Here is a 21,041-nt window from a genome sequence, read left to right as displayed (position 1 = left end):
TGGTAGAGGCTGGATAAACTACTCGAGAGAGAGCCAGTTTTACCTTAGTTTGTCCTATGACTCGTGAATTCTGAGTCGTGGTATGAAGTTCTTTGTCTTTGATGAGAAGACACAATGCTTGTGTGTATAGTCATTGATTTTTAAAAATGTATTGTAAAGAAATATGTATATATCTGTAAACAGATTTATCCTAGTTGCCAAAGATATTAAGAAAGGATTTTTTTTACTGTCAGACACTACAGAAGTATTTGGTAAGGTCAGAAAACATGTTATCTATTTCCCTTCTAGAGGTTACTCATCTTCTTGTTTTAAGGTGTAAAGAAGTTTCCCTGCGAGACTTCTGATTTTGGCCTTGAATGTAACAACACCAGAGCTCAAGGGTAGACTTCTGACTATAAGGAATAAAAATGAGTTCTGGGGCTTAAGCTTTGATTGAGGCCATGTCTGTCTTTGTGAGAAGCAGCAGCAGCAAAAGGGAATCTATGGGTCAAGACTTGCTTGGGTCTTTCTGCAGGGGACAGCTAGAGATTGCTGCAGCTCACTTGTTGTGGAGGGAGGTGTGTAGGAAGTGAAGGAAATAGAAGTGCTGTGTTCCTTCCTCTTCTCTTCATCTCTCTGGTGAAAGAAATTGAATCCAAGGAGTTACTGTCTCTTTTAGAAATGTCTTTGTTAGAGTTACATCAGTGAATATTGTCTTAATTGACCCCGTGATTTTTTAAAAATAAGGAAAATAGTATTATACGCTGGCTACTTATTACCTAATACTAATTGTCTACACTACACACAGAATTTTCCCTACTCCATAATTCTCATCTCCCCATTGGTATTCTTGGTATTGGTATTGGTATTCTCATCTCCCTTGGTATTCTTAATGCAGAACCAGCAGCCAGGGCTGCTTGAAATGATATTTAAATTATTTGAGAAAGACTTCTAATGAAGCTATTGGGAAATATATATGTTAAAATTATAGGTAGCTGATTTGCTTTTCAACTTTTATAGGGTTTCGCAAGTTTAAAACACTGAAGTCAAAGGTAGAACTAATAAAAGCACAGTTGAACTTACTATATTATGTCAAGATTTACAGTAACAAATTATTGTTTTTCAGCTATGAAGATATCATTAAGCATATGCCAAGCAATCAGTGCATGACTGTAATAGGTTCATGAAGGAAAGGCTTTTTCTAATCGAATTCAGTGGTGTTTTTCCCAAGACAGCAGCAGCTTTTATAAAATGATGGTTATATCTCCTCATTATAGAACCTAATCTCCCCCAAAGACATTCAGCAGCTGCAAAACGCCAGCATCTTGTAGTTGTAAATTGTTTTTTATTATTTATTCCTATTTAACTAAAGAAGAAACGGCCATCAGATGATTTAACGAGATGAGAATGTAGTGGCTTTAGCATTTGACAGCCCCGATTGTTAGCCCATGCATTGATCTCTTTACCTCTGGGCTTAATGATAATTGGTATTTTTTGGCTTTCTTGCCTCTGCTGTATACGCTGAGTATGAGTCTCCTAGAAAGCAAATGTGCGTGATCGGCTCTTTTATATTTCTCTTTAGCGTGGAATTTAAAGTTATGTGTATTCCTCATAGAATTTAAGAAATTGCAGAATTGGACAAAAAGGGGCACATGTGCCCTGCTGTGGTAAGTCACATTTTGATAGGAGGTGTCATTCTGAGCTGGATTTGTTACCCACGAAGTGACATAGGAAAGGCAGAAGACAAGACAAAAACCTCTATTTGAGTGATGGGCATTATGATTTACTGGTGCACATCCTGTTGCAAATGATGCTCCACAGTGGGAACACTTGAGAAAGTGATCACGCTCTGTTTGAGACTGTTCCATGGAATTTAAAAATAAAATGGGACTAATGAGTTTTCGCATCACTCCATTGGTAGAACTCTCAGGGGACGACCAGCCAATTTAAATAAATAAGATTCCATAACCCTATGGGAGATGACAGGGGTGAGACATTCATTTGAATCGAGGCTCCTTTTGAGAAGAGGAAATTTCACTCATAACCTACTTTTAAGTAGATGGTTCCTACGTGATTTTTGTGGCTACTTTTCCTTTGTTGCATTTTTTTAAAATAATTTTTTTATTGTTATTTTTTCTAGCATCTTTATTGGAGTATAATTGCTTTACAACGGTGTGTTAGTTGCTGCTTTATAACAAAGTGAATCAGCTATACGTATACATATGTCCCATATCTCCTCCCTCTTGTGTCTCCCTCCCTCCCACCCTCCCTATCCCACCCCTCTAGGCGGTCACAAAGCACCGAGCTGATCTCCCTGTGCTGTGCGGCTGCTTCCCACTAGCTATCTATTTTACGTTTGGTAGTGTATATATGTCCACGCCACTCTCTCGCTTTGTCCCAGCTTACCCTCCCCCCTCCCCATATCCTCAAGTCCATTCTCTGCATCTGTGTCTTTATTCCCGTTCTGCCCCTAGGTTCTTCAGACCTTTTTTTTTTTTTTTTTAGATTCCACATATGTGTTAGCATACGGTGTTTGCTTTTCTTTTTCTGACTTACTTCACTCTGTATGACAGACTGTAGGTCCATCCACCTCAGGAGAATGTTTGTCTTTCTTTCCAGGACTTGGCATATTTTCCTGGAAAGGTTTAAGCAGTTTCTCCACCATTCATACTGCATGCCTGTCTAGAATGGCGGGTCACTCAGAACCAATTAAGCAACCGTTTCATTCCACGGACTATCACAATTTGCTTTTTACCTATTCTGTTCAGACTGAAGCTGTATATTTGTGGCCAGTTGTTATCCAGGCTTTAGATTTTCAACTTCATAGATAGAAATTCATCTTCCAGTTTTGTGATAAAATAATTCAACGACAGCAAAATGCAAATAAGACTCTAAAAATTTATGGAGCTTTACATAAATAACCACTTCCCTATCATGATAACAACTGAGAACTTTGTATAGTTGTAAATCTGCATTTCTCTTTATTCAATAAGTGTAACCTTAATGCTGTTTACCATTTCATTTGTATTATTTATATATCAACCAAAGGGTATGAACACTCAAAAATAATTTCACATCACCTATCTTCCATTCCTTTCTATTTTAAAAGCCCTGAAGATATAGTTCTCCCATAAATAATAATAAAAAGGCACTATATTAATATTTCAACCGAGATCCCCGTCTACTCATGCACACACACACAAATACATATTCTCTAATATATATACACACCCCTCCCTACATATTAACTGTGCCTGAGGCTTGCAAGAAAATCAGGTCAAGCTAAAGGAGAAATCAGAGAATGGGACCAAAATTAATATACTGCTCTGTACCACGTGTGAATATGAGTTTGCAGGGGGAAAATGGCTTATTCTCTAGACCACTCCTATCTCTGTCTGTGTTGAGAAATTTTAACTCTGAGGCATGTATAGCATCACCTTGCCTGGACAAAGGTGAAAGTTCAGCTCTGTCAGCTTAGATTTTATTAGATTTTCTTAAGTCAGATAAAACATGGGTGTCTGCCTTGTCAATTTTGTTCTGTTTCTGAACATCTAAAAGCTCTTTCTGTACATCTTTCTTCCTGGGAGATATTTTTTTGTAAAGTTGTGAATAAAATAATGATTTGCCTATCTGTATGAGAAGGGTTTTCTAGGCAACGATTAGCATCATTTTCAAACATTGGGAATGGCTTTCGGTCCAGGTGTATCTTTCATCTTATGCTACGTGCAAAAGCAAGCACATAGCATCAATATGTGAATACGGTAGGACTCGCGCCTCTGTAACCGTGGTTTATTCAGGCCACAAGCCGAATTATTGTTGACTTCTCCCTTTCTCTTATGCCCGCATTAATCCATCAGCAAAACATGTCAACTTTACCTTCAAAATGTTGCCAGGTTCTGATCTTTGTCACAGTCTAAGCCCCAATAATCTCTAACCTGGTTATTACGGCACCTTCTCACGGGTCTCCCTGCTTCTGCCCTGGCCTCCCTTAGGTCTGCTCTCAACACAGTAGGCACAGTGATCTTGCTAACCTGTGCATCAGACAGGTCACTCCTCCCTCAGAAGTCTCTAGCAGCTCAGAGTGAAAGCCAAAGACCTCACAGTGGCTTGTCAGGCCTCCCTCTTCCTCACCTCTCATTGCATTCCAGGCTCCCCAACCTGCTTGCTCTTCCTGGATACACCAAGCATGCTGCCAGCTCAGAGCCTGCCTCAGTGCTATTCCTTGTGTCTGGAATGCGCTTTCCCCCAGGTATCAGCGTAGCCCCCTCTCTCACTTCCTTTGGATCCCTGTTCAAATGTTGCCTTAACTGGGAGGTCTTCCCTGATGACCTCGAATTAAGTAGCACCACTTTTAAGCCCCACCTTGCCTCTCCCTAGTCCCCTTACTGTTCTCTATTTTTCCCTATAGCCCGTGTATACATGCATACATGTAGGTGTTTGTATATGAGTGCCTGTAGGTATGTTATTTTGTGGGTTTTTTTATTTGTTATTATTTTCATTATTACTTCTTTGTTAGTTTTCCTCTCTGCTCACCAGAATATAAGCTCTAAGAAGGCAAAGATTTTGGTTTTTCACTTCAGAGCCCTAGCCCACAGAACAGTGCCTGACATGTATTAGACACTCAAAGACTGTGTGTTGAATAAATGGAAGAAGGGGGGGGGAGGAGGAAAAGGAAGGAAAGGAAAGGGAAGGGAAGAGGGAAGGAAGGTGAGGGAGGGAAGACAGGTAGGGCCAGGAAGGAGAGAGAGGAGGGAGAAAAGGAGACTTCGTGAATCTTTTTTTTGGCTTGTCTAGGAGCTCTGATGGGAATTCCCTACTAGTCCTTTTATCTTCCACACAACCTCTTATACTGGATAGAAACCATTTTAGTTTAAGTTTACATATGCCAACTCTTGGCTTAAACAAACAATGTGGCTTGTTTACTGGGATCATAGAAAAAAAAAAAAAGGTGGGAAGAGGGAGCCCGGCATGCCGGTTTCTGCCTGTACATTCACCGGTCAGCCCCTCCCACAACTGGTTTGCCAAATGAGTGAGCAAATGCATGTTTACCTCCCAAGTGAACATTAATCACTGTTTACCCCGTGCTTTGAGATTCACAGATGAAAGCACTCATAAAAGGAAAAAATGTTACGACTTTGCAAATGGTTACAGGCTCTCATTTAGCTCTGGAAACTGATCAAGCAGGAATGTTGAATCATGAGACTAAGGTTGGCCACATATTACACTTGTTATAATTAATCTGAGCCTGAGCTTCAACACAGTGGCATGTTTCCTTTAAATAAATGGAAGTCCTCTAAGGATGCATTGAATCTATATGGGTCTCAGTTTTCAGCTGGGAACTAAAATTTTTCAGATATGCAGAAGACAGGAAGACAAATGTGTCTCTGACTTCCTGTGGGGCAGGGAGATGCTCTGGGCAGACTGCTTACTTTTGAGACATCTTCTAAATGATCCTCTCTCTCCTTTACCCCAAGGGACAGTGACAACGACACACACAATTATGGGGATTTAGAACTGGAGCTGAATGTAAAGGGCCTATAATCCCACCTCTCACTGAACTCGAAAACACTTTCTGTGGCCTTGCTGACCAGGGCTGATCAGGACTGCTTAAATAATCTCTGTGATGGGGAGCTTATTACCTGGAAGGTTACAGATTCTGATGTTATTCAGCAACTGTTGTTAGAAAGTTCTTTTGCCTGTTTCTCCATTTGGTCAAATAGTAACATTAAACACTTTCCATGAGCAAGTGCTTTGTGAGGTGCTGGGAGATCGAAAGATTAAAAACAACAACACTAACAGTGCAGATTCAACAACCACCTAGAGCGATGCTGTAGCCTAGAAGACAGCCTGAAATGTAGTAGTTATTCAATAAGTATGTTTTGAATGAACAGAAGAGTGGATTACACTCCAGGAAGAATGAGAAAGTGCATGCCTAAGGAACCATAATACTAGGTAGAACTCAGATAGAGGCGAGGCAAGCTGATAGCAAGCTGAATAGCAAGCTGATAGCAAGCTGAATCTGCCTGCTTTAACTTTCATCGTTCCTAGCACTGACATCTGAACATTCCAGAAAGTTAATTTCTTCTTCCATGGATCTTGACTGAATTATTTCAGGATTGCTACAGCTTCCCTTACCTCTTTTCCAGGCTCAAGAGTTGCAGGGCGTATAATCTCTTAAATGATTTCTACAACACACATCAGTCTGAATTTCCTCCCCTGGGCAAATCTAGTTTCTCAGCTAGGCTCTTAAGATCATGTTAGCCGAGAATGGAATGGACCAGCCAGTCCAGGTGTGATCACACCAGCATAGCATACAGCGAGACTCTTTTTTTCTTATGCGTCTCATACTGTACAAACCATTTGGTTCTGGAACCCTTCTCTCCTGGGACACAGGTTTCTATTCTGAGAAAGCCCAGTGTTCCAAAGAACACAGTTTGGAAAATAAGAATGTAACATTTTATGTTGGGCTTCATTTCGGGAAGAGGAGGCAGTACCTATTTTACACATTTTGCAGTACAGTTGTAAAATTGTAGCCCATTAATCTGATTTGCTATGAAACTCGATTTTCTTCATTGTAACTTGAACTTTGGTTTTTCTATTTATCCTTCAACTTGAATATTATTAAGAGTAGTGTAATTTAGTGGACAGAACCTTGGACTCAGGTCACTCATTCACTGTGTGTTCTGGGAAAAGCCACTTTCTTTCTCTGAACCACAATTCTGTCATCAGCAAAGTGAAATGGTTGGTCGAGATACTCTCCAAGGTTCCTTGTAAAGCTAGCATTCAGTGGTCTTAAGCCATAGCTTTCTTTGACTTTATCCAGATCGTTCAATGAATTTTACTAATCTCAGGAAAAGAACAAGAGGTAACTAGATAGCTGTTCTAAAGAGAAGCAAAGGAGCAAAGAAGACGAGCAACAGGTCAACCTTACCTACTGCTTCTACGATTCACCTGACATGGCAGAACTACGTAAATGGTGAAACAAACGTGAACTACTACCGGTGACTGTCTTTGTTCTTTGCCTGTACAATGTGGCAAGTTTTCATAAGAAAGAGCTTCAGATTTTCTGTGTATGTTAAGTGATACTGACACTTTAATCACATCACTTCTACCATGTTGGGGTTGCCCCACCATGTTCATGCCCCACCTTGCACATCGTGGCATCACCTGACATGCAGACTCCTCACTCACCTTAAGTCTTTCTGCATTTCAGCCCTGGTTGGCAGTGGTTTCTTTCTTGGCGACTGCGATTGTTTGAAAATAATGTCAAAACAAATCATTTCCCTTTTTCACTCCCTGATAATTATTTAGTGGCTATGCCTACTCCCGCGACTCTGCCCTCATCTCTTTCATTACTCTTTTCGTCTTCTCTCTCTTTCTCTCTCCTCCATCGATTCCCTTGACTAATTCAAAACTCCCCCAAGAAGTTGGGCAGATGCATCTCAGGGGTGGGAAGAAAGAAGCAACCATTTCCTAGAGCTTGGTGAGGTTTCAGGACCACGGACAGCGGTTGTGGGTGGAGACCTGGGAAAAATCCATTTTAGTCAGTCTTTGCCTGTGGTTTTGAGGCCCCTGTTGGAATCCCACCGGTGGGGGCGATGACAAAACTCTACAAAGAAGCTTTGCAGTAAGAACCATTCTCCCCAGAGATTAGAAGCCAAACCTTATACCATCACATACAAAGAACAGATTGCATCTGGGCCTGCCCGTTGTCCTAATGTCAGCTCGCTTGGAATTTACCTTCCTTCCCCAGGCTGACCTCTGATGATGGGGGCAGGCTCTGGAGGCATTGTTCTAACCGGGCAAACGCTGCAGCCATTGTGTTGGCATGGGAGAGCTGCCGGTTCCTTTCCAGCCCAGCACAGTAATTTTATCAACCCTGGCTCAGAGAAACCTATATTTATAATGCTAATTAGGAGAGCACACATTTAATTTGAGTGGAAGACTGTTTGTATCTCGCTGAGCCTGATAACACAGGGCTCAAGCAACAGCAGTCAGAGGCAAAGCAGGCCTTTCTCCCTTCTCCAAGTGTTTGAAACAGGGCTGAGTCTTGCCAAACAATTTCTCTGTTGGATTAAAAAGAGAGAAGGAGAGTGCTGAATATGCCGGAGCTCAGAAAACTTTGCGTTTATCTCCCGTCTGCATAATATATTTCTCTGTGCACTGAGAAAACACGCCTCTTATGTTATCTAATTGTTTCCTGACACATTTAGCAACAGTTCACACTGTTTAAAGTGACATTAACATTGCTGACAGTGGAGGTGCTTTCATTAGATGGGCTTTGAATTGTAGCCAGGATGCACTGCAGGTCTTCAAACAGGCTTGTAGAAGGCGAGAAAGGCATTATTTATGAAAATAGAGACTTGGCCAACAGTGCCCTGTGGGTGCGTATTAATTTTGCTGACTCCAGTCAATTTAAGAATGTGTTGATGTGCGCATGCACGAACACAAGACAGCTTCTCACCAGCTGAACTAAGACATCTTCGTTGTTCGGAAGGCCGCTAGGACGCCTGGGTATTGTGGAAAGTCTGAAACGTCTCCCCTTCCATGTCTTGTCAACCACAGTGTAGCAAGGTGAGATTTCAGACACACATCAGTCAGTTGGCAGCCAATCCTCAGGCTAAGAAGCACGTGTGGCTGGGCTGTGTGGTAGGCGTGATTATCATGCTCCCAGTTGTGGAGTTAATTCTCCTCTTTTTCCTCCTTAGTGCTTCCTCCTGCCCCAGACTCTAAGGCTGTTTTTCTGTGTCTTCAGTTATCTGCATGGAGGCATAGTTTACCCTGAGTACTCTAAATGAGCCTTCAGAGAACAGGACCCTGCAGTGCCTGAAAAGAGAAATGTGAAGATTCATTCTGACCTTCATGGAAAAAGGAAGCCAGGCTCAGAGAAGATGGGGAAGGTGCAAGTCAGGTTGTGAATTTCTGTTAGGACGCAGCCTTGCCTGTGACCTTGATGCAGTTATTGATCTCCACACTTGTTATGTGGGCAGATGATAGTTAGAAATTGTGGAATTTTAGAGCTGAAGGAGAGCTTCCTACAGATCGTGTTGTCACCCCCACACTGCTACGCTTTCTAATCTGCCTTCCCGGCTTATCGTAATTGGAATTAGTTACTCTTCTCTCCTTATCTCACTAATGTTGCAATAACTCTTTGTGGCCATGCAATCCTTAATCATAGAGATCTGAATTAGTATCCCGGCTTTGTCCGTTACTTACTGCGTGACCTTGGTCCAATCACTTGATCTCTGCAAGCCTCAGTTTCCTCATCTGTAAAATGGGGATAATAATCGTACCTTCCAGATAGTATTGTTGGAAGGATTACATAAATTACCAACCATGAAATGTGCTAAGCATGCTGCCTGGGACACTGTGAATGCTCAAAAAAGGTTACGAATATTAGTCTCCTCCACTGGAGTATGGGTTTGATTGTGGCCGAGGCTACAGCACATTGCTTATGAGTACTAGGTGCTGTTATGTGATAGTGCAGTAACATTGCGTGCATTGACTTACAGGTTTACTGTAAGTCACACAACTAGCAAGCCCTGAGGTAGCCACAGTAGGAACCGTGGCCTCCTAACTCTAACTGTGCTATTAGTGGAGATTTTTTTGTGTACGAGGCAATGACTTTGAGACGACTATTCAGGGAAGGAATGAACTAATGTGTATGACATCCATGGTCTCCTAACAAACTAGACCTAGTACTAGTCTAGTTTAAACTTTCCATTCTAGTTTTCAAACATTTCTACATTCTTTGAACGGGAGCTTTTCAGCCTTTCTCTTGGTTATTGGTGGTTCTAATCTTTTAGCACCTTATCAAGGACCATTCAATGAGGAATGGATGGGATACTGTGAGCCTGGGCAGCAGAGAGATGAAATAGTTGAAACATCTGTCACCTAGAGCCCGTGCTTTACCTTTGCTGTCCCTGAGGCACATAGCCAAATACAGACTCACAGTTGAGAACTGTTTGCTATCTGCAAACAAAGCTTTTGAAGAAGAAAGCTTCCAATTATGAGAACAATTACCACGTGTAGAGCACTTTACCATTTGCATCGTACTTTCGTATATGATATTATTTGTTCCTCAAAATGTCCTGGAAAAGGAGAATAGGACATCTATCTCATCCCCTTCTAATGGATGATAATATTTACCCTTTATTTCAGAACATTTATATCACTGTCTCACTCAGTGCTTATAATAATCTGTATTTTTATATACATTTTACTTATCAAACATTTGAGAACAGCAAAGTTAGGTGACTTGCCAAAATTCACCCAGCAAATCAATGGCAGAGCCAAGTTAAACGTCAGTCCGGTTCTACTGCCCATCATACTGTCATATCAGTGATGGGTACTTTGTCATTACAATGGTTAATTAAATTCCATTGTCATTCCCTATGCAGTGTTATAAGCTCTAGAGCCTGGGCTCAAATTCTTCAAATCAAACAACCTATCCCCTCTTAGTTCAGTCTTCTGTCCTTTGAAAGGGGATGATATTACCTACCCTAATGTGTTGTTATAAGAGTAAATATAATATATGTAAAGGGCTTGGAAATAACGCCTGGTACATTGTGAGAGCTCAACAAATCTTAGCAATTAGCAATAGTATTACGTCCCTGTACCATGAACCCAAGGAATGAACGTAAAAGTAAGATGGATTCCTACATGGCGTGGAAGATGTTTTCCAAGGAAGCTTTTTGAAAATTAAGTTTCCACATGGGCATACAGTTTCTTTAAGTCTTTCTCTAAAAGGTTTTCCCCCAACTGAGTTCTTTTGAGACTATAATGTAGGTTCCAGGAGGGCAGGGAAACAGTCCAGTGTGTCTTCTGTGTGTTACTCGTGACACCATAGGGACTGCATTTAGCACTTTGATCTTGTGTTCTTGGATAGTGTTGGGTCACACCTCCCAAGCAGTTCACTAGGGTAGGAAGCTTTCGTAATTAGAGTGGGAGTACCTCTTACACAGGGCTTAGGTTCTGGGGTCAGCAGCCAAGACAAAAAATAGGGTCATACCACCACCCTGGAGAATTCCTTAGAAAGGCGCCACCTTGGATACTGACATATTAGCTCTTAATAAATCAAGCAGTCAGTTTTTCCTCCAAGGTTGTCACAGACTGCTGTCTTCATCTGAGCACCAGATGAAGCCATAACTTAATATTCTAGCTACTTGATTAAGAGGAAAACATACATTGAAAATCAGAATCAATTCTTCTCAGCAAAATATTTACCCACTGAGAGGCACCAAAAACCCAAGACCAACAGGCACTGTAGGTCAACTGTTGGTGTCACTGTTGGTGTCAACTGCATTGACAGTGAAGTCAATGCCACGTGCATTTGATATACAGCCAGGAAATGTTTATGGAGTGAATTGTTCCAATCAACCAATCGCACTGCTATTTACTGTGTACAGGCTCTGGGCCGGGTTCCAGGATACAAAGGTGCGTAATCCACAGTTTCTACCCAGTCATTGATAGTCTCATGAATGAGCCATTTAAGGATTTTTTTTAAAATAAATTGATTTACTTATTTATTTATTTTTGGCTGCATCGGGTCTTCGTTGTTGCACACAGGCTTTCTCTAGTTGCGGCGAGCGGGGGCTCATCTTCATTGTGTGGGCTTCTCATTGCGGTGGCTTCCCTTATTGTGGAGCGTGGGCTCTAGGTGCACGGGCTTCAGTAGCTGTGGCGCGCAGGCTCAGTAGTTGTGGCGCACAGGCTCAGCAGTTGTGGCTCGCGGGTTCTAGAGCGCAGGCCCAGTAGTTGTGGCGCACGGGCTTAGTTGCTCTGCGGCATGTGGGATCTTCCCGGACCAGGGCTCGAACCCGTGTCCCCTGCATTGGCAGGTGGATTCTTAACCACTGCGCCACCAGGGAAGTCCTGAGCCAGACATTTAGAAAAATAAATATATTAACATATTACAAGTACAATGATAGAAGGGTGTCCTGGGCAACCAGTGGGTGGAGTGATCAGGAAAGATTTACAAAGAAGATGATGCCTGAGCTGAGTCTTTCAGGAGGTTTGCAGGATAAGATTGAGACTATCAGAGAGGAGGGATGGGAGGGGAAGATAGATATTCAGTAGTCTAGTTACTTTGATGTGGTTAGGGTATAGGAAATGAGGGCGTCTGGCAAGAGAGAATTCCATGCAAGAGTTTGAACTGTATTATGTAGGCAATGGGGAGTCCTGGGAGATTTAAGAAGGATGACAGGAACGAATCTGTATATTCAGAAATATGTTGGCTCTTGAATGGAGGGGAGAAACACAGGAGCGAGGGATACCAATTACGGGGAAGCTAGAACCATAGCCTAGGCTGTGCCATTCAATATGGTAGCCACTGGGCACATGTGGCTATATAAACCTAAATTAATTAAGAATTCCTTTCCTCATTTGCACCAGTCACATTTCAAGTGTTCAATAATCACACATACTAAACATTATCGACCTAAAACATGCCTGTCGTCACAGAAAGTTCTATCGGACAGCACTGATCTAAACAACTACACATCACCAAAATAGTAATGCTGTCTCATCTTAAAGGAGCTGAGAGATGTAATTAAGGTGCATGTGTCAAGGAACTAGGAATTTCTGGTCAGAACGTATCTGAGGATCCCTTGCCTTTCGGTAAAGATTTGTGTTGCTTCAGGTGAAATAGATTTGTGTCCTCAAAGGGGGAATCTGTACAGATTCATTGCATTTCATCTGATGCATATGAAAAGGCTGGCATTAAAAAAAGTTATAGAAACCATATTACTTCAAAAATAAACTCTCCCCTCTATCTAGAGCCTGATCTATATTTGACACCTTCCAAAGTGCAGTGCTGCCAGGAAGATGTGACATATAAACAGGCAAGTTGTCAGTGAGATCTAGGAATGACACTCAAAGACATGGAGCCCCAAACTGTGAAGACAGTTCATGCTTGAAGCTCCTGAAAGAGGCCCTTTAACTGGGGCGAGTCCAACAGCCTGCCACTCTTCCGATAAATTATGTATAATAGCCTGTGCGAAATCGAGGTGGTTGTGCCAGGGCCATCTGAAAACCATTTGTTTTTGAGAAGATGCTTAACTGGGCTTCAGTGAGTTCAGTGAAGTGTGAGTGAAGAGGGCAATTATGTCTTCTGTAAAAAGAAAAACTTGAAATGGGCTGATCTGGAATAGCTCAAACCCAGTTAAGCCGATATTGCCTCATTGAGAAGACATAAGAGGTCATCATGAAAATTCCTCAGGTGAGATTCACTCACCTACACACGAGTTGGAACATTCTCCCCTGAATCTCTTGTGTCTGTAGAGGCAGCCCAACCCTCTCTTGAAGAACAGGTCTCTCCCGCTTCTGGAGAAAGGCAACTTACAACGTCCCTCAGTGACAAATTAGATTTGCTTTGCGGAACTTTTCCCTCCCTTTAACCTAAATTCCCCAATTGCCACTTAAACTTATTTGCTTGAAGGTTTCTTGGGAGAGGGGGAAAAGCTAACCGAATCCAATATTTACTTCTAATATCAGCCTAATTCTTATCAACTGGAAAAAAAGAGCTACTTAGAAACTGACCATGTAACATAAAGGATATTAATCTGAAGCCATCACACACGCCGACCCAGAGTTTCTCAACCTCGGCACTGTTGACGTTTCGGGCTGGAAATTCTTTGTTGTGGTGGACAGTCCTGTGCGTTGTAGGGTGTGTAGCAGCATCTCTGGTCTCTGCTCACTGGAGGCCAGTAGCATCCTCTCCCTTCCCCACCCCCATCCCACTGAATTGTGACAACCAGAATGTCTCAAGACATTGCCAAATGTTCCGTAGGGCAGCAGTCCCCAGCCTTTCTGGCACCAGGGACCAGTTTCGTGGAGGTTCAGGCAGTAATGCGAGCGATGGGGAGAGGCAGATGAAGCTTTGCTCACTCACCCACCGCTCACCTCCTGCTGTGCGGTCGGATTCCTAACAGGCTGCGGACCGCTACCAGTCCGCGGCCTGGAGGTTGGGGACCCCTGCCCTAGGGGGCAAAATTGCCCCCTGTTAAGAATGACTGATCTAGCCTAACATGTATATATGTTAAATATATGCCGCCTGCTACAGGGAATATAAATACATAATATGATGTAAAAATATACATATATGTGTGTACATGCCTATATTTTGATTTTCAGATGCTCTGTTCATTGAGATCATTCTGTATTCTACAGTTATGACTGAAACGACTATCTCTGTTCTTTTTTAAAATTTCAGATGCAGGCAAGAAATTGAGTCTTGGGTGAGTCTCTCTCACTACCCCCAAGATCAATGTATTTATTCTAAGGCCCAGTCCAGCTAGAAAGTGATTTGAGTTTCTCTACAATGCCAAGGACAGAAAACTGCTGCAGTGCATGCTTGATCGGTAACAAGGAGACAGCCATTTGCCTGCATCTCTCCCCCACTCCCTGATGCCCACACTATTCTTATAAATAGACAAGGTACCTCCTACCATAAATTGTTTCTCTGGGACCCCACGTGTTCAATTTCTCATGATTTAATAGGAAGACAGTCCTATGATAGAACATGAACATTTCATAATTCTGGAGGTCTTCTGTGCTGAAATGTATTCTAGGTCTTCTACTAAATAACTGTACGGCGTTGGCCAGATCATTTTCTCACTTCGGCTTGGTAGTCAGTTTTAGGCAGGATGCTTTTAGTTCTGAGTGACAAAAACCAACTGAAACTGGCTTAAAGAAGAACCAAAACAAGAAAAGAGGGTTGGGTGGGGAATAAATTGGTTCATATATCGAAAAGTTTAGTGGCAGCGTTCCATTAATAATGGCTGAATCCAGGTACCCTAACAATGCCATCAGAATATCTCTCCCCGCGTCTTACACCTCAACTTTCCTCCCTGCAGACCCCTTTCTCAGGCAGCCTCTCCCCTTGAGTGGCAAGACGGCTTTATTTTTCCAGCCTTACCATCTCCCAGACTCAACCCCAAGAGGAAAGAATGACAAGACCCCATAACTGTCCCACGGCCGTGCACACACAGTAGGTGCTTGTGAACCGACTGGAACCGATAAGCTGCAAGTGTCATTGGCTCCATCTGGGTCCCTGGCATCTATCATGTGTCAAACACAGCCTTACGTATATCATCTCCAGTCTTCACAGCAACATGTGAAGTTAGTGTCATCGAAGAGCCCCAGAGAAGTAAAGTTAGTTGCTTAAACTCACACAGAAAGTGGCAGAGCTCAGTCAGCCGGGCTCCAAAGTCTGTGCCCTCTCCATTCCCCACTTGGGCTTTGGAGGACAGATAAAAGCGGGTAGGCCAAGAAACTAAGGCTGGATTGCACAGTACAGAGACAGGAATACCGCAGGCAGGAAGGCAGAGATACACATTTGCAAAAGACCACTGGACGATCACATCCATTGGAGTCCAGGGTTTCATTTGGGGCAGAGTGGAGAATGAGAATGGAGTGGGTTGGATGATGAAGCCAATTAACAGGTGAATTTGAATGTGAGCTAACTCCAGGTTTGGGAAGAGCCCATTGTAGTTTTGGCAAAACACAAACTGAAGTTGAGATCTTCGTCCTGCCTCTTGGGCGTGTTACTAACTTCCCTGAGTCTCTAGACAGTGTTGTTGTGATCATTGTGGAAGCGTATGTGAAAAATCCCCGAGCCTGGTCCTTAGCACGTGAAATAGGCTGATTAGGTGTGCAGTGGCTTCGTCCGCGTTCCTTCGGCTGGAGGTAGGGAGTCCGGTTAGAGTTGTTGTCAGGGTACCTTGTAGCAGACGAGGTGGTGGCCATGACTGCCATGGCCCAGTGCCTCACTGAGCCCACCATACCTTGAAGAATGTCCCACCACACAGCGCTCTGCGAGTTCCACGTGCTAGGTAGAGCTTAAAAGATTGAATGCACCTTCCTGAACGATGTTCTCGTGGAACTCCAGAGAAAGTGGGACCACATCCCTCAACTATTCACTGATTACAAACAAAAAGGAGGGCATAATCTCAAGCAGTGACATTATTTCTATTTACATACATAGTCACATACCTCACTTTTCACTGTGTCAAAAACAGGGACTTCACAAACCCCAAATATTTGGGGGGAAACGGATCATGTAATCAGAGATCTGAATAAATAGCTAGTGTTGGGAACTGTCATTAGGACCATTGTTTAAATTCTCTAACCAACTGTTTTGCTTTTGTTAATGCGGTCCTTTTGCAATACTCAGCTTTAACACAAAAGCTATATTTTTATTAATCCTTAAACGTACAAAGCTGCAGAGGATGTCCCGTTTCTGACTTAAGAATTGCTTTCTCTCTTTATAGATCGTGTATCGTGTGTGAGCAGTCACTGTGGCTGTTTATGGTTAATTACCTCACCTAGGATGACCTCGGTGGTGCCTTCCAGAAGAGGGCCAGTCAGTCTGGGGTTCATATCTTGTTCGTTTTTTTTAACAATCACAGACAAGAGTAGAATGGACCATTCAAGGCTTGGGTTTTGGCGTCAGAATGCTTGAGTTCAAATCCCAGCCAGTTCTGCTAGTGGTACAATGTTAGGAAAGTTAGTCCATCTAAGCCTCAGTTTCTTCGTCTGTAAAAGGGGATGATAGTAGGATTTTGTTCATAGAAAATTGTGCATGTAAAATACTTGGCTCAGCACAAAGCAAGATCACGTGTATAATTGATAATGAAGTCATTTAACTTATTGTTTTATATGTAATTATTCTTCATGCTGTTTGTTTTGTTTTGTTTTGACTGTCTCCCATCCATGTCTCTCTACTCCACCAAATATCCTGACACCCCGTCCCTGCATAGATCAATTATACATTGTCTACACAGAACATGTTAATATCAGCTGGCCATTAATCTCTTGAGTGAAAAAGGAACTCGTTTGAAGTGAATTTGGGGATTGATTTGCAACATGCCCTCCATCATAAATTAGTGAATGAATATATTAGCAACAGTTGGGCAAAGCAGCAATTTCATGGATGATACTTACTGCTTTGGGGATGGAGAGGAGATGGTAGCCCTTTAATCTTGGGTGGGAGAACTAAAGCTGGCTCCAAATCAGTTTAAGAAGAAAAATAGAGGTGTAACTGAGACATCGGGAGTTAAAGTAATGTGACTTAAACCGCAGATGCTGTAGGATAATGTGTTCAGGTGTGACTGAAGCAGAGGGTGGATAAAGTCCTGGAGCACAGATGGCAAATATGCTCTGTGCATCTACTGCCTTTCCCCCGCTCGTTGTCCACGATTTTTCTAAGTGGTGATACCACCGAAACCCGGGCATCCTCAGAATCATTGTCAACACAGCCTTCCAAACAGCCGCTCCCAATCTATCAGAGTTCACATGGAACTGTTCTCTCTGGCTGTAGGTCTTTCTTTTCAATCAGAAAAATTTTAGGAGTTGAAACCATCACAAAATCTTATTCATTTGGAAACAGATAAATCAGCACAATTTGAATTGGTCCCCATTTCTAAGGTCATGGGGAATGCAGTCACACAGATAATTAGACTTTGATTTACATGGGGATCTTGGAAAACACACATACCCACCCACGCATATACAAGACCATATGAGTTTAGTGAATGACATATTGCTGCCTTTGCGTGTTTCCTCTTGCTTTTTAACGGATTGATTAAACCCAGTTTTCTGTACGTTTGCTGTGGACTCTATACCCATTCAGAATGATACTTTGAAAATAGTTTGGGGGTCAGGGAGCCCCCGTAGTGCATAGAATAGGAACTGGGTAAGGACATAGCCCCTGGTTACATGCCCATCCCACGCTAAGTATTTTAGTAAGAAATCCTGGTCTATAAAGTGAGTCTGTATAAGTTCCAGCTTTCTCCCCTGTACTTTGGAACCTGTGTGTGTCGGTACAGATGGTCTCTGTCAGTTGTAACAGTCATGGGGAAAAATGTAGCATAAGTGAACAAAATTAGCAAATGACATAGCAAATAGAGAACCGCGTACAATTTGACTGGGGGCAGATCTAGGGACTGAGAAATTTCCCAAGTAGTGGTAGATACCAGGTAGAGAATTTAAGGCGCTACCAAGGCATAGATTTTAAGGAGGCATGGATTTTACAGGAATCAGACAATTCTGTGATGTGTATTCCAATACACTGGAATAGCCCTAGTGCTTTCACTGTGTTAGGAGTGCTCTTGCATTGTCTGTATTTGTATAAATTAAAAGGCAGTTCTGTCTGTACTATAAGAAATGAATTCATGCTGAACACAATTTCAACAAGTTCATGTAAAGAATGATTTCACAGCAACTATCATATCAGGCCCCTGGAAAATTGCCCCTGAACTTCAGTTCCACCTCAGTCACTCAAAGGAATTTAAAAATTGGCTCCCAGCCATCCTTCAACATGCAGTTTCAGATATGCCTCAATAATACAAACTTTAAAGCCTATTGATTGTGAGTTAAAATCTGTTCCTGCCAGGGCCCCGCTGCTAAGTGGACGTCAATGCCAACTTCGCAGTGCCCTGGTCAGGACGCTTCTGCAACCAGGAGCCTCGAAGAAGGTGGAGGCTAACACGGCTGCGAAAGAGCCACTTTGAACTTCATAACAAAATTACGAGAAAAGCTTTGAACTCTACCGGCTGATAGCTGCTATCAGTGGTTATTCAAAGAAATGTTTCTTACTTGAAATCTCGAGAGTGCCTTGGGATGGGGAGATGGGGAACTGGAAATATGATTTCCTGTCCATCACCTCCCCTCCTTGTATGTCACCGTCTTCCTTTTTTGTCACCATGCTGTTTGGGCAAACACCATGCAGACAGGGTGAGAGGGTAGATTTGGGAATAGACAAACCTGGCCCCTGTCACTTGCTAGCCATGCAATCGCACTTCGCTGTGCCTCAGTTTCCTCATCTACAAAATGGGGATTATAATCATTCTAACCTCATAGAATTGTTTTCAGAATTAAATGAGATAATCTATGTACAGTGACTGACGCTGTGAGTGGCAGATGGTCATTGTGCAAAAACATTAGCAGTTAAAATAGTAATAATGATGGTAGTATTGTTATTAGAAGAAGACTTTGGGGGAAAGTCACATTGATTAAATGGGAGTACTGGTTCCGATGACACTGATGTATTCAGTCTACCTTTGCCAGATCATCTCACAAGAATATCATGCCTCTTATATGGCTCCCAAACAGTTATGAATGAACTAAATATTTCAACTCAAACTTCATTCATCCATTGATCTGTTTCAGGGATGATTCTTCTTCAGCTGTGTTACTGAGCCCCTAACATTTAAGCTTTAAGGGTACCTTATTTCCTATCTCTTTCTGCCACTCCCACCCTCAAAAAGGGTAATAGGCTAGTGGTTTTGATGCCTCTGTGCTATTGTTAGCTGTGTTTCCTCTCGCCAGGAGTCCCTTTCCTTTTCTTTTGAAGATTGCCCAGACACCACCTTTGCCAGGAATCCTTGTTTGGCTCTCCACCACTACCTCCACCTGGCCAGGCCGAACCAAGTGTCCCTTTTCTGGGTCCCCACAGAAGCATGTTCTTACATGAGACCATCCTGCCCCTTATCAGGTGGTACTGAAATGATGTGTTTTATTTTACTCTCCGCCTCTCCCACTAGACTGTGAGCTCTCCGAGGGCAGGGCTGATGTCTTATTTATTTCTGTATCCTCAGCATCCAGCAGAGTGCCCTTTGGAGGCCCTCATACATTTTATTCATTCACAATGATCTATCAGTAAGCAGCATTTAATGCACCGAGCAATGGATCAGGAAATACGATTTCAAAAGCGATGACGAAAATTAACATGCATCTGAGGTGCCTGCAAATGCCTCCACACACATAGTGCATCTCAAAGGAGGAAAACAGATTTCTTCTACCTGAGTGGAAACTCTAGCCTGGTTCTTAAGTTTGCTTTCTTCATACCTTACCCTTTCCTCCGCAACGCCCAATTCAGGGCACATCCCCTGGTCTGCAGCTCTTGGCTCATTTTTCTGAGCTTCCCAGATGAACAAACCAGCAGACAAGCAGTCACGAGGACCCCAAGACGTAAGCGTGAATCAGGGGAAAGTCCACACGGCAATTATCTTCACTCTGCAATTTGGCTGCCAGGAGCTCCCTGCCATGGGAAAATAGAGGTTGCAGCAGCCTTCTGTGTGGCAGGAGAACTTCTGGACCCAAGGCCAGCTCCGAGGCACTGCCCGTACCTCCTGCCAGGACGGCTGCTCCTCCGCGTGGCCTGATGTGGCTTTTCTTTGTAGGGATCCCCCCGTGATATCCAGGAGAACCGCATGGTGGAGAGGGTGGTGGCACTGGCCAGTCCTTCGAGATGCAAATACGTCACCCTCTCTGCTTCTCCTCCGCTTCTTCCCCAGACTAATTAACTTGGTTTTAGTCTACCTTATTTATCTGTTCATTCATTCAACAGGTGCTATTTGTGAGGAAGATCCTGAGGATATAGGGGTGAATAAAATAAATGGATATATCCACCTTCAGATAGTAATAAGGGCTTTAAAGAAATGTAAACAGGCTAGTGGGATAGAGCAGGTAAGTGGGCAGTTTTCAAGAAGGCAAACGGGGAAGGCTTGAATGAAGAGAAGAAGCAGGTCCGTGAGTATCAGTGATGTGGCGAGTAGGGGAGAATGTTCCACAGAGAGGGGACAGGAAGTGTGAAGACTCTGAAGATAGAATGGTGTGGCGCGTTCAAGCAACAGAAATAAAGATGCCACGTTGGCTGGAGGTTAAGGGGCCAAGTGGAGTGTGGATAAGGACCACTTCCAGAGGTGAGTGAGAGAAGCAGTTAGTGCCAGAGTAGGAGAGACATGCAGGGCATCATAAGGAGTTTGGGTCTCTTTCTACAGGCAATGGGAAGCCATTGGAGAGTGCCAAGCAGGAGAGTGACATGACCCAACTTCTATCATTAAAATAGCATTCTGGGGCTTCCCTGGTGGCGCAGTGGTTGAGAGTCCGCCTGCCGATGCAGGGGGCGCGGGTTCGTGCCCCGGTCCGGGAGGATCCCACATGCCACGGAGCGGCTGGGCCCGTGAGCCATGGCCGCTGAGCCTGCGCGTCCGGAGCCTGTGCTCCGCAACAGGAGAGGCCACAGCAGTGAGAGGCCCGCGTACCGCAAAAAAAAAAAA

At 43.1% G+C, this 21,041-nt stretch overlaps 1 protein-coding gene across 5 annotated transcripts in view; it reads left to right on the top strand.

Moving 5' to 3' along the window:
• The window catches only part of LOC113608250 (teneurin-2), a 531,856-nt gene that overhangs the window by 94,985 nt on the left and 415,830 nt on the right, over positions 1-21,041 (top strand). The window lies entirely within an intron of this gene.

The sequence above is a fragment of the Aethalodelphis obliquidens genome, unplaced genomic scaffold (genome assembly GCF_003676395.1).
Source record: "Aethalodelphis obliquidens isolate GAN/ISIS:26980383/991018 unplaced genomic scaffold, ASM367639v1 scaffold52, whole genome shotgun sequence".
NCBI classification, from domain to species: Eukaryota; Metazoa; Chordata; class Mammalia; order Artiodactyla; family Delphinidae; genus Aethalodelphis; species Aethalodelphis obliquidens.
Note: the sequence above shows the minus strand (reverse complement) of the source record. Positions and strands in the feature narration are given on the sequence as shown.